The sequence below is a fragment of the Balaenoptera ricei genome, chromosome 10, assembly GCF_028023285.1.
Source record: "Balaenoptera ricei isolate mBalRic1 chromosome 10, mBalRic1.hap2, whole genome shotgun sequence".
Taxonomy (NCBI): Eukaryota; Metazoa; Chordata; class Mammalia; order Artiodactyla; family Balaenopteridae; genus Balaenoptera; species Balaenoptera ricei.
In genome coordinates this window covers 95138234-95150231 of record NC_082648.1, presented here as the reverse complement: position 1 = coordinate 95150231, position 11998 = coordinate 95138234, and the positions used below count along the sequence as shown (strand labels likewise).

General features: G+C 39.9%; 1 long non-coding RNA gene across 1 annotated transcript; it reads right to left on the bottom strand.

Annotated features, from left to right (window-relative positions):
• Positions 1-5577: 5577 nt before the first annotated feature.
• LOC132373544 (uncharacterized) lies at positions 5578-11760 on the bottom strand. Its single transcript, XR_009505453.1, has 2 exons — positions 11180-11760; positions 5578-10651 (listed from the first exon to the last, which is right to left on the bottom strand). It is a non-coding gene; the product is annotated as an uncharacterized LOC132373544 (long non-coding RNA).
• Positions 11761-11998: the final 238 nt, after the last annotated feature.

Sequence of the window (11998 nt, the reverse complement as noted above, 5' to 3'; positions counted from 1 at the left end):
AAGCATCAGGACAAAACTTAAAATAGCATGGTTAAAGATTTGAGTACAATGCAGCTGGCAGGAAACTTGGATATTTCTGTGACATAACATTTTAGGATAATAACTAGAATTATGACATAACATTATACCAGGGCATATCAGATGTTAGGGATTCCATATATACCTTCTTTACTGAAAACACATTCTACTTTCCTACTGTACACTGAAATGTTTCCATATTATTCCTATTAGCTTTAATTATATGTTTAAATTAGAATTCTCAACTCTTAAAAACCTTAATTTCTAGTGAAAACGAAAAAGTAAGCAATTCTGAACTGTCTTTTATGTTAGCATTCTGTAGATTGGTGAAAAATAACAGTGATAATTTCTAAAAACATTCATTTTCTTACAGAGAACATCTCAGGGTGGCACCATTTTTACTGATAGTCCTAAATGCCTTTAGTTTCCCTATTTAGTAATTGATGTCTCAGTATCTTTTTTTTTTTTTTTTTGGAAATTAGCTATTCAAAAAACTTCCATCACTTAAATTAGCACAACTCTAGAACTTCAAGTTACCAAATATCTGGAAAGATCATCTTAAGTAGACATTTCTAAAATATAATTATTTTTGAAGAGTTTACCCAAAAGCTCTTATCTCATTTACATTTAAAGTCTCATCACATCCAGTTATTTTTCTTGTAACAGATACAATAATGTCTTATTTGACTTCTATTGAACCTAGGTACAATACAGTATTATACTTAATGTTGGTGACTCTAAAGCAGCGGTCCCCAAATTTTTTGGCACCAGGGACCAGTTTCGTGGAAGACAATTTTTCCACCAACTGGGGGGGCGGGGGGATGAGAGCAAAGGGGAGCAGCAGATGAAGCTTCGCTCGTTCGCCCGCCACTCACCTCCTACTGTGTGCCACTCACCTCCGGTTCCTAATACGCCTCGGACTGGTACTGGTCTGTGGCCCCGGGCGTTGGGGACCCCTGCTCTAAAGACATGTCTATATTGATTACATCAACAAACAAACTTTAATACCAGGTATCAACTTAATATTGAATATTTCCTAGTTCACGTGAACCTGAGAGTCATTTTGGCTGCTTCCTCTATTTGTAAGCGCTTTCTTTTAAATTAGAGCTCTTTATAAACTCAATTTTTTTTTAATTTATTTTATTTATTTAGTTAGTTAGTTAGTTTTGGCTGTGTTGGGTCTTCGTTTCTGTGCGAGGGCTTCCTCCAGTTGCGGCGAGCGGGGTCCACTCTTCATCGCGGTGCGCGGGCCTCTCACTGTCGTTGCTGAGCACAGGCTCCAGACGCGCAGGCTCAGTAGTTGTGGCTCACGGGCTTAGTTGCTTCGCGGCATGTGGGATCTTCCCAGACCGGGGCTCGAACCCGTGTCCCCTGCATTGGCAGGCAGATTCCCAACCACTGCGCCACCAGGGAAGCCCTATAAATTCAATTTTGATAATACTTTCCAGAGGTATATATCTCATATGTATAATGTGTACACAGACATATGATATAGATGGGCAAAACGAGATTTCATGGCTTTACTTAAAAACTTAGTTATGAATCAGGTATTACAATATAAACTTACTAGTTTGCAAAGAACAGTTGGAATACATTAAAGTTGCTTACTTAGATGACCAAGGCTTTACTATTTGTAAAGTTTGGCTGAGGGAGCATTCCCAGCGGTTTGAATTTTTAAATTGCCACTTTGTCATTTTTTTCTTCCTTGGTTTCAGGTCTTGCCATGAGGCAGGTGATAGATGGGCTCCAGGATAGACATTTACAACTGGCCTTCTGTTTACATTTCATAGGGCAGGAAAAGTGGGCTTCAGGCGGGACGCTTAAAACTAGCCTCCTGTTTGCATTTCCTGAGACAGGAGATAGGTGGGTTCCAGGTTAGGCATTTACGATCAGCCTCCTGTTTGCCCTCCGAAATGGAAGTAACAACAGAAACAGGGTTAAATAGCCAGGCTTTGTCTCTTGTGGACGCCTCAAGACAACAGTCATGGCAGGAACAAAGAGGGGCAAAACCTTGTCTGAGTAAAAGATCAAGAGATCACGTATCCCGCCCCCGCCCCCGCCCGAGGCAAGGGAGACATTACACATGTGCAGAAAGGCTCCTTGGGGGTCAAAAGTCAGGGGACAATGCCATGCCATAATGAGCCTTGCTTCTCCCAGACGCCTTTGCATCAAGATCCATCTTGGCTGAGAGGTGCGTTTGCACCTGGGGGGAGGGTCCTGAAACAAATTAGCCAGGGGGGTGAAAAACAAGACGATTGGCCAGAAGGAAGACAAACACCCGGAAGAACTCCCGACATAAATGACTTTACCGCCTCTTTACTGCACTCCTCCTCCTTAGGGGGGACGCCCACACCTTCTCTCCGCGTGTGCAGCTCTGCCTTGCTTCTATCTTAACTAAACTGTTTCTCTGTGTGCTCTCCCACTTGTGCTATGTCTCTAATAATAAACTTTGTACCTGTTTTTACGGTTTTTGCCTCCGTGAGAAATACATTTCTCACTGGAGGCAAGAGCCAGGGAAAAATAGCTTCTAGCCTCTAGCCCTTGCTGGTCTGGTGGCTAGAATTAGCGGTTTTCATCCACGCTCTCCAGGATCAATTTCTGGGCAGGGAATCAAGATCTCGCTTCACGCCACTGCCTCTGGGAGAGCAGCCAGATTGAGCTAATTAGGCTCAGTCATCCTTGTGGCCTATATTTACATTTCTGGTTTGTAGTAATTTGCAAGCGAAAGACCTGTTCCCCAAAGAACAAGGTCTGTCAGCTAAACTATACTAAAAGATTTTATCAGAGACAAGATTTCTAACTAAACATTTATTTTACGAGTTCTGTGTTCTAGAACTTGAGTTTAATTTATCATGCTTTCAAAGGTTTGTATAAGGCATTCAGCAAAGACCTTCATTTTGAGTTTACAAGTTAAACCCAGAGCAAAATCACTGTATTTTTATTGGCCCTTGAATGTTAGTTCCCAGCTTTTACTTATTTCTATGACTCAGGTAACCCTACTGGTCTCCTTTAGTATGTTTAATATTTCCTTAGGGGCAATCTATATGCCTTATCTTATAATACCAGGCAGGGGAAGTATCAGTATTTCCTACTGAAACATGTCTATCCTGTAATATAATTAAAAGAGATGTAACCATCTCATAGAAAGCATTTAAATATACCAATTTTATACACTTTCATCTCAATTCTGTCAACTTTTATACCTTTAACTTTAGCTTTCATTAGGAGCCAATCAACAAGCTTTGATCTTATAGGAGGAGGTCTAGAAGTTTTTCTTTTTATTTCCTGTCCATTTTATCTATTTTTATATAAAAGGCTCTGGAATTTGCAGAGGGGGGTTGAGCCAAGAATGCAGGCCCTTTGGCCTAACTGTTGCCCCAAATAATTGCTGGTGAGGTATCTCAGTGTAAATTTTTTTTTCTAGCCCCCTAAATGTATACTTAAAACTAGGGTAAATAGAATGGACTTGTTTGGCTTTTACTACTGGGGACCAGTAGAGGGTCCCTTTTGGCCCATTTAACCTTAGGTAGTGTAGTAATATCAAAATCTTGTGTTTTTATCACATAAATCTCCATTTTATTTATCCCATTTTAAATAACCATCCAAAGATTTCTTTATTCATTTGAGATAATTCCTTTTAAAATTTCTACCTTGTTGGAAATAGTATCTAGACTTTCCTTTAAGGATTTTTCCTGTTAACATTAATTATTCTAATGCTTCTATTAGCATCTGTAAGACCCATTGAGGGAAAGCAAAGACCACAAATGAAGCTTCCCAAACCAGTTTTTCTTACTTGTTTTAAACTAAAGACATTCATAGGTTAATCATTAGATATAACTTTTTTTTACCTTTGATTTTTTATAGGTACCAATAAAACAGCTGTTTATAATGAGAGCACCCTAGATTCGCCAATTTGTTAGTTTCTCCAATTTAAAAGGATCCATCATTTGGCCATTAATAAAATATATTAATATTGATTCAAACCAATAAGACGCAAGAGGCTTCCACATAACAGTGGGGGAAGATGTAACCTAAGTAAAATCCAGAGAGTTTACTCTCAAAAAATAGCATGGCAGAGGTCAAGTTTTCAAAACACATAGACATTCACACTCACACACACACAACATCCTAGGAAGATCAGGTAGAACATTTACATCTCAAAGACACAGAGAAATGCAAGTTTCCCCCAGAAAGCCTTTGTTTAAAGTCAGAGTTCTGAAAAGATATTTTTATCAAGCCAGCTTTTTAAACTTAACTGCATTCACAATAAAAGAGCCCCTTCATTTTTAGGGTGAGATTGCCTTTAATTTCTAATAAGTAGATACTTGTAAGTTTTGTACATACATAAACCTGGCTGGTGTATTAGCTGGAGGCCGGCAATCCGTTCTTTTTTTGTTCTGAAACCTTTATTTACCATTCTGAGGTCAGTTTGTCAAAATAAAATTGCTAGTGACGATCGTGTGGTGGGCCAATGTGCTGCTTGAAAGCTTGTTGCCAAAAAAACCTTGGCTCTGTGCTCTGATGCCAAACAGAAATACAGAGACAGAGTTTTTGGAGGAAAAGAAAGTTAGCTTTAATTCTTTGCCAGGCAAAGGGGAAAACACGGCAGACTAGCGCCTCAAGAACTGTGCCCCTCCCCCCTCCCTGGGGATTTGAGAGAGATTATATAGCCTAGGGCTCATAGTCTAGGGTAGGTGATAAGACTCAAAAGTATAATGAAGGTCTTGCATTCCTCTTCTTCCTGCATTATTTCAAACGGTCACCACTGGTGTCAGGTAGCCCAGTAATTGGGCCTGTCTGTCTCTGGGTTACCGGCCTGCCACCTACGTTCTGAAATGCAAAATGCTACGAGGGGTGATTTGCTACAAGGTAGTGCAAGGAGGTAAACACCAGGTGCAGGATGTAATTCACACAGGGTTAAGGGGTGATAGATTAGCTTTGTGAAAGACAAATCTAGTTACAGACACTACAGATTGGTAAATTAAAACTAGGATTGATTAACTCTTTCAGACCAGTTTATGTCTCTTCTCTAGCTTGTTCACTGTTCACTTTATTTTTCCTTGTTATCAAGGAGAGGAAAAACCTCATTTCTATTTATGTTGCAACAAATTCTCCACTAGCTAGTTCATTCCCACCATATCAATGGAGGAAGGGAAAAAGGCATCATTCTTGTCTGGCTGAGGATAAAACTTCACTTTTGCTCCACCTGACAAACACCAGCTGTCTGGCCCAGGGGTCCATCTATCTCCTACTTCAAATCCCCCCTGAGAGACGTGAACCCCAAGAAATCTTTATTGGGAGGATGAGGGACTACAGTATGTCTCCTGTAGTTTCTTAAGGCTGGCAAGGGACTCGTAGACCCCACCTATTTGGGGTCATGGAGCTCTCGCCCTGTTTTATTTAGGGGCTCCAGGGTGACTTCTGCTCTTATTTTGGCAGGATCTGTCCTGAGAAGTGGCTGGAATCTCTGCATCACCATTATCTTCATGTGAACCTGTTGTAATCTGGAAGAGATAAAACTTAACAAGTAGGTTTAAAAAAAACAGGCAGAGGCCAAAGATCAGTAAAAGAATTATTTTAACCAGGGGCCAAAGCAGGAGTAAGAGCCAAGTTACGTTTGATGACAATTTTGATTGTGGTCCAGATAGAGTCAGTTCTTGGGTCATCCTGTCCAGAGGAATGAAGCCATTTGGTGTAGTCATATATATTTTTGATGTCTTTTTTTTTTTAATTTTATTTATTTATTTATTTATTTATTTATTTATTTATTTATGGCTGTGTTGGGTCTTCGTTTCTGTGCGAGGGCTTTCTCTAGTTGCGGCAAGCAGTGGCCACTCTTCATCGCGATGCACGGGCCTCTCATTATTGCGGCCTCTCTTGTTGCGGAGCGCAGGCTCAGTAATTGTGGCTCATGGGCCTAGTTGCTCCGCGGCATGTGGGATCCTCCCAGACCAGGGCTCGAACCCGTGTCCCCTGCATTGGCAGGCAGATTCTCAACCACTGCACCACCAGGGAAGCCCCTTTGATGTCCTTTTTATTAGCCCAGTGTGACTGATGGCAGTGTAACAGACTCAGAAGTAATTGGAGGAGTGACAACCTGAACATTAATAGACAAAATAGATCTTATTTCTTTCAGGAGAATAACCCTGAATCCTAATCTAGACCTGACACTTCGAGGAGAATTGTAGCCAGGTAGCCAGTTGTCTAGGTTTATCCAAGTAGGTTTTAACCTTTGATGTGGTATTAACATATAAACCAAAGCAGTTGTCACCGTTAACAACTTTAGTGTTTTTCTAGGTATGAGAAGATACAAGAATTTGAGCTCATGAAAATCTTTTTCTGAAAATATCTATCTGAAGGCCTGTTCTGCCAGTTTTTCCCAGAGCACAGACGGCCTCATTCCTGATCTCCACCCTGAACTGCTTTCAGGGGGTATTGAAGGCCACTAGCTGCAGTGGCCATGATTTAATCTTTGTAGAGGTAGATGGCAAGTGCTAATTTCTAGTCAGCAGGGCCCCTTCATGGTCATAAATTTGACCATGGTTTGGGGACAGCATTTCATGACCATTTCATCCCATGGTGCTAGGAACGCTCATTCCCAGGTCTAGCGAAGATTTTTCTGATAGGCCACTATTAGCACTATCGATGTGCTATTACGGGACTAGGCCTTTACTAGCATCCAAAAGTCTCTGGACCACCTGTCTTCCTAGTCTCTTATGGCCCAGGAAAATATTCCCTCTTGTCGCTTCTTCCCATATCTAGAGTTACACTATTTCAATCATTGATCTCATATGGAACTGTATATCATCGTTTTATCAGAGGCTCAGTCACACATTTGGTAATGTAAAAGACAACAATTTTGTAAAACAGGCAATATAAAAAATATAGCTAGCAGATTAGTAAGGTAATAAGTAAGAATTTAAGTCAAGAACTTCATTAGGTGTGACCCAGTATATCCCAGGTCGCCTGACTTAGTCTGTTCTGTACCAATCCTTATATTTTAGGGAAATTATATATTGGCATTGTCCACAAGGCACCCAGTCCAGCTTTCTAGTGTTACTAGACTGACTATCCTTAGTATGATTTAATTGTTCCCAGCATAGAGGAGCCTTTAAACTTAAATTACCATAGCCTGGTGTTAACTACATAAATCCATCCCATAATTGTGGGAGGTTTTATTTCTTGGCTGAAATTTTGCTTGTTGCTCTGATTGTACTTGAGTAATAGAGGAAAATTTATCTTTATGGCCAAGGTCAGAACAGGTATTATAAATTGGCCAGGTGAGGGGCTCTTATCTAGTAATATCAATAGTGGCCTGAACATGACTATAATTTTTCTTTAAATAAATTTCCTAAGAGTCAACCAATTAGAGCCTTGGAGTGGAGAAATTCACTCAGGTAAACCAGAAATACTAGACACAGGTAATTGGCCACAAACCCAACAATTGGATTGATTTCAAAATTAGCATAGCATCATACCTATGATAGAAAAACATCTGATTCATATGCAAAGGTCCAAGAAGTCAAGAAAACATTATAAATGATCATACGAGTCAGGTTGGGGATCTTGGGCAAGCTGTCTACTTCTGATTGTCATCTTCTTTTCATCCTGGTGTGAGTATAGTTTCCTCATTTGAGCATCGTTTTAAGGTGATTTTGAGATCAGGCATCCTCTCCAAAGGCCAGTCCAGTACAGGGGCACTTTGTGAGTGAAAATTAATCCAAGCGTTAATTCCCTTTAGTTACACTGTGAATGAGCTAGTTAAAACTACCTGATAAGGGTCTTTCCATCCAGGTTGGAGATAGTCCTTTAAATTATGTCTTTTCCAATATGCATAATCCCCTGATTATAGGTCGTGGGGCATCTGATCTTCATCCAAAGATAGATTACTGAGATAAGCTGTAGAAACAAACTTAGAGTGTCCTTTAATAATTCTGTTAAACTTTTTAGCAGTATAACATAACAGCAAGGAACTATCAGAAAGTGAGTCGTGGTAAACACAGACCTTAATTAACAAAACTAGAATTTAATATTCAGTGAAGCATAATTCTTTTGTTTCCATTGTGAGGGCATTAACTCTGCAGCCAGGGAAGGCTTTAACCCATCACATAAAAATGAGGTTTGTCATGGAGCTGGAAAAAGCCAAGCAGCTGTCTTGGATTTTCCATAGCCCTGATTGTTTGATTTACAGCTATTTTTAACTCATGTTAAATTCTCTGACTTAGGAGTAGACCATTGCCATGTTACAAAGACATCAGGATAGCAAAAGTCTGACAATGAGGGGTTAATTTTTGTAGATGCAGGATGAACTTAATCTATGTGTGCCAAAATCTTCATAGATCATTGTGAAATAATACTTATTTACTTTACCAAAGTAACAAACGATTTTAAAAGCAAATACAAATCACTTAAAGGCAAAGAAATTTACATAGTCTGTTATTAAAAGCAGCATTCCAAGAAAATTTTGTTCTCTTAACAGAGAGAGAGAACCAAATTTCAGTCTAGTCTCAATAAACATGGCCTGATGGTTTATATAATTGTAATTGATCATACAGACTTTTTGCTCACTGAAATTTTTATAAGGAGTCTCAGACTGAACTTTTAAAAGACCTCTCAGGACTAGGAAAGTCACACCAAGGGCTTGTCACAGATTTCGCTTACCAGATCTAGGTGAATTCCTTCCTTTTCAAGGTCCCCAAAATAACTTGAGATTTCTGTACCTGTTAGTGATGTAGCCTTCCTAATTTATCTGATAAAGCTGTTGGGAACCTAAGAGTTTCCAATCTCTGGAGGGAGCAGGCAGAGAGAAAAGATAAATGTTTCAATTCCGCTTACAAAAGTATAATTTACCAAATTACTGTAAGCCATAATTTGCTTGATGGGGAGGTTTTCCTCACACCTGGAAAACATAGATTCAAACCAGTAATTTTTCAGATAGAAACCATAAAATTATAACCATATTCACCAGTTCATTTAGTCCTTTTGTTAACTTTTTATGAAGCCATCATGTTTTTTCTAGAATTTTTCTACTTCTTACCCAGTTCAGTACAAGTCAGAAGCTTGTATTTATCTAAAAGTCCTTTCTATAAATCTTCTTGAAGAGGAAGCATTTTTGCAAAGGCATCAGAATAAAACCATAACTGTCTATAATGATAAAAGACTTAAGAAGACACATTTAAAATCTGATTACAATGTAATGTAATTTGACAAGGTAACTTGGCTACTGCTGTGACATACAACACCTTAAGATAATAACTGGATTTATGACTGATAACATTTTACCAGGACATATCAGAACTTTAGGAATCCCATATAATTTCTAGAGTATCTATATTAGTAACATTTACCATACAATATAACCTAAGAAGATTTATTACTCATTTGACAATACTTCCCATGTAATTTAACATACCCAATGAACCTAATTAGTTTAATATCTCCCCTTGGGATGTTTCAGTATTTTATTTGGAAATGGCCTAGTTATTCAATAAACTTCCATCATTTAACTTAATTTAGCACAACTCTAAATTTTCAAGTTGTCGGGCATCTGGAAGGATTATTCTTAAATTGACATTCCTAAAACATACTTATTCCTAAAAAGTTTACCCAGAGCTCTTATCTCATTTGTATTTTTTCTTAAAAATTTCTTCACATCAAGTTACTTTCATTGCTGACAAATTTGCAACAGATATAATAGGATCTTATTTAGTTTATATTAAACCTAGGCACAATAAAAGTATTATACTTGATGACTCTAAAGACATGTCTATATTAATTTCATCAAGAAACATTAATACCAGGTATTAATTTAATACTGAGTATTTCCCAGTTCACGAGAACCTAGAATTCGGTTAGCTTAATTTCTCTTGTATTTAGAATTGTTTGATTTGTAAGCACTTACTTTTCTTTTAACCAATGAAATAGAGCTCATTTACAAATTAACCTCAGCAGTATTATCCAAAGACAAAGACACATACTGAGATATACACATGTATCCAGACAAACACAGATCTCATAGTTTTCCACTTGGGGCTTAAAATGTCTCTGCCCCTTTTTTTCCCCTTGCTTGAAGTTCTACTAATTAACCCAAAGCTGAAGTCTCAGGCAAAGTGGGCTGTGTTGTGTTTGTATCTCAAGGACACGGTAAGAATTAACTTCAAGCTTTCTCCTAGGCATATTTGTGTTCTCTCAGGGTCAGGATTCTGAAAAAAAAAGTATTTCAACAAGCTAGCTTTTTCTCATTGCACATGCCAAAAGAACTGGTTTTGCAATTTCAAAAAAAGTTTTACTTTAACCAATTTCCTCCGGAGTCTAAAGAATATTGTGGCCAAACTGTCAAAAATCATCTTTCTCTTTCTGTAGGCATAGTTTCATAGCTAAAATATAGACCAAATAGTGCTCAAATTGACCCTAATAACAGGGGCAGACTGGCTGATAAAATGTCCTAGCAGGGCTTGTTTCTCTGGGGAGGTGGGGTCTTAGTTTGATCAGAAGACTCTGGAGGAGTGAGGGAACTTGCAGGAGTTGCAGAAGCTTCGTTCCCTCCTGAGAGTTGCTTGAAGTTGGAAGGGGATCATTTAGAATGTTAGGTGAGATTTTTTTTGATTCCTCAGGCTTTTGATTGTGGAGCCACCTAGAGCAGGATTATAATAAAGGGAAAAATAAAGTCCTGAACATAAGGGAACCTCGGTCCATTTTCCCCATCCCGTGGCAATAAAGATCTAATTATAAGAGACCCATTTTTTTCCCCCCCATTGGATCACAGCTATAGGTCGACCAGTCATTTAAATTTTTCTCCAAGCGTTCCCAGGTGGGTGTGGAACCTTAGAGGAAGCGCTTCCCATTTTAGCTCAAAAAGTTAGTCACAGATGTCTGTGCGCTCAAACCAAAGTAAACAAACCAAACCAAAACCGCGCCAGCGGGAAGTCACAAAGTAAAACAAAGAGCAAAGAGATATCCCAAAAGGATGGCAAAGAGATGCCCAGAAATCAAAAGCCAAACGGCAAAATGCCCCAAACGTGACTTCCAAGTGACGTTTGTCCAAAACGGTGCCTTACAAACAGAATTTCCCTTCACAGCAAGAATTCCCCAAATTGGAACCAAAGTTCCCCAAATGGACAAAGTCAAAAAAGGCCTCAGCTGTGCGCCCTGGGGGACTTACCAAAATGCTGGCGGGTGTGTCGCGACTTAACAAATGCCCTCTTTCTGATCCTCCAAGAGGATCAAAGTCTTCTCGGAGTAGAAGTCCGGGCTGGTGCGGGGAAGGGAAGAGAAGGTGTCCTTAAGGCAAAAAATAAAAAAATAAAAATAAGCCTCGGCAGCTGCTAGGGCAAAGGCCCCCCCCTGTTCTCCGCCACAGTTTTGGAGTTCTGCAGCCATGACGGCTGGTAGGGTGAGGTGGGGCACGGCCCTGCAGCAGGGAGTCCCTGGCGATCTGGCCTCAGAGAAATCCCCCAACCGTCCGCTCTCCTGAAGGAGGCTGGCAGGCTGGCATGGAGAGAGATCCCCGAGCATCCAATCAAGCCAAGGGGCCCTGCGGGGCTGCCTGCCCGCGAGCATATCCTGGATGAGCCCCCAAATTTTGTTGCCAAAAAAAACCGCCTTGGCTCTCTGCACCAATGCCGAACAGAAATACAGAGATAGAGTTTATGGAGGAAAAAGAAAGATAGCTTTAATTCTTTGCCAGGCAAAGGGGAAAACATGGCAGGCTAGTGCCTCAAGAACTGTGCCCCCCTTCTCTGGGGAATAGGGCAAGGTTATAGAGCTGGGACTCGTGGTCTGTGATAGGTGATAAGGCTCAAAGTAATTAAGGTTTTGCATTTCTTTCTTTTTTTCTGCAAATTTATGGCCAAAGCTGGCGTCAGGCGGCTCAGCAACCGGGTCTGGTGTCCCTGAGGTTATCTGCCGGTGACCTTTCTGAAATGAAGAATGTTACAAGGGAGAGTAGAGGGAGAAGAATGCCAGGTGCGGAGTGTAATTC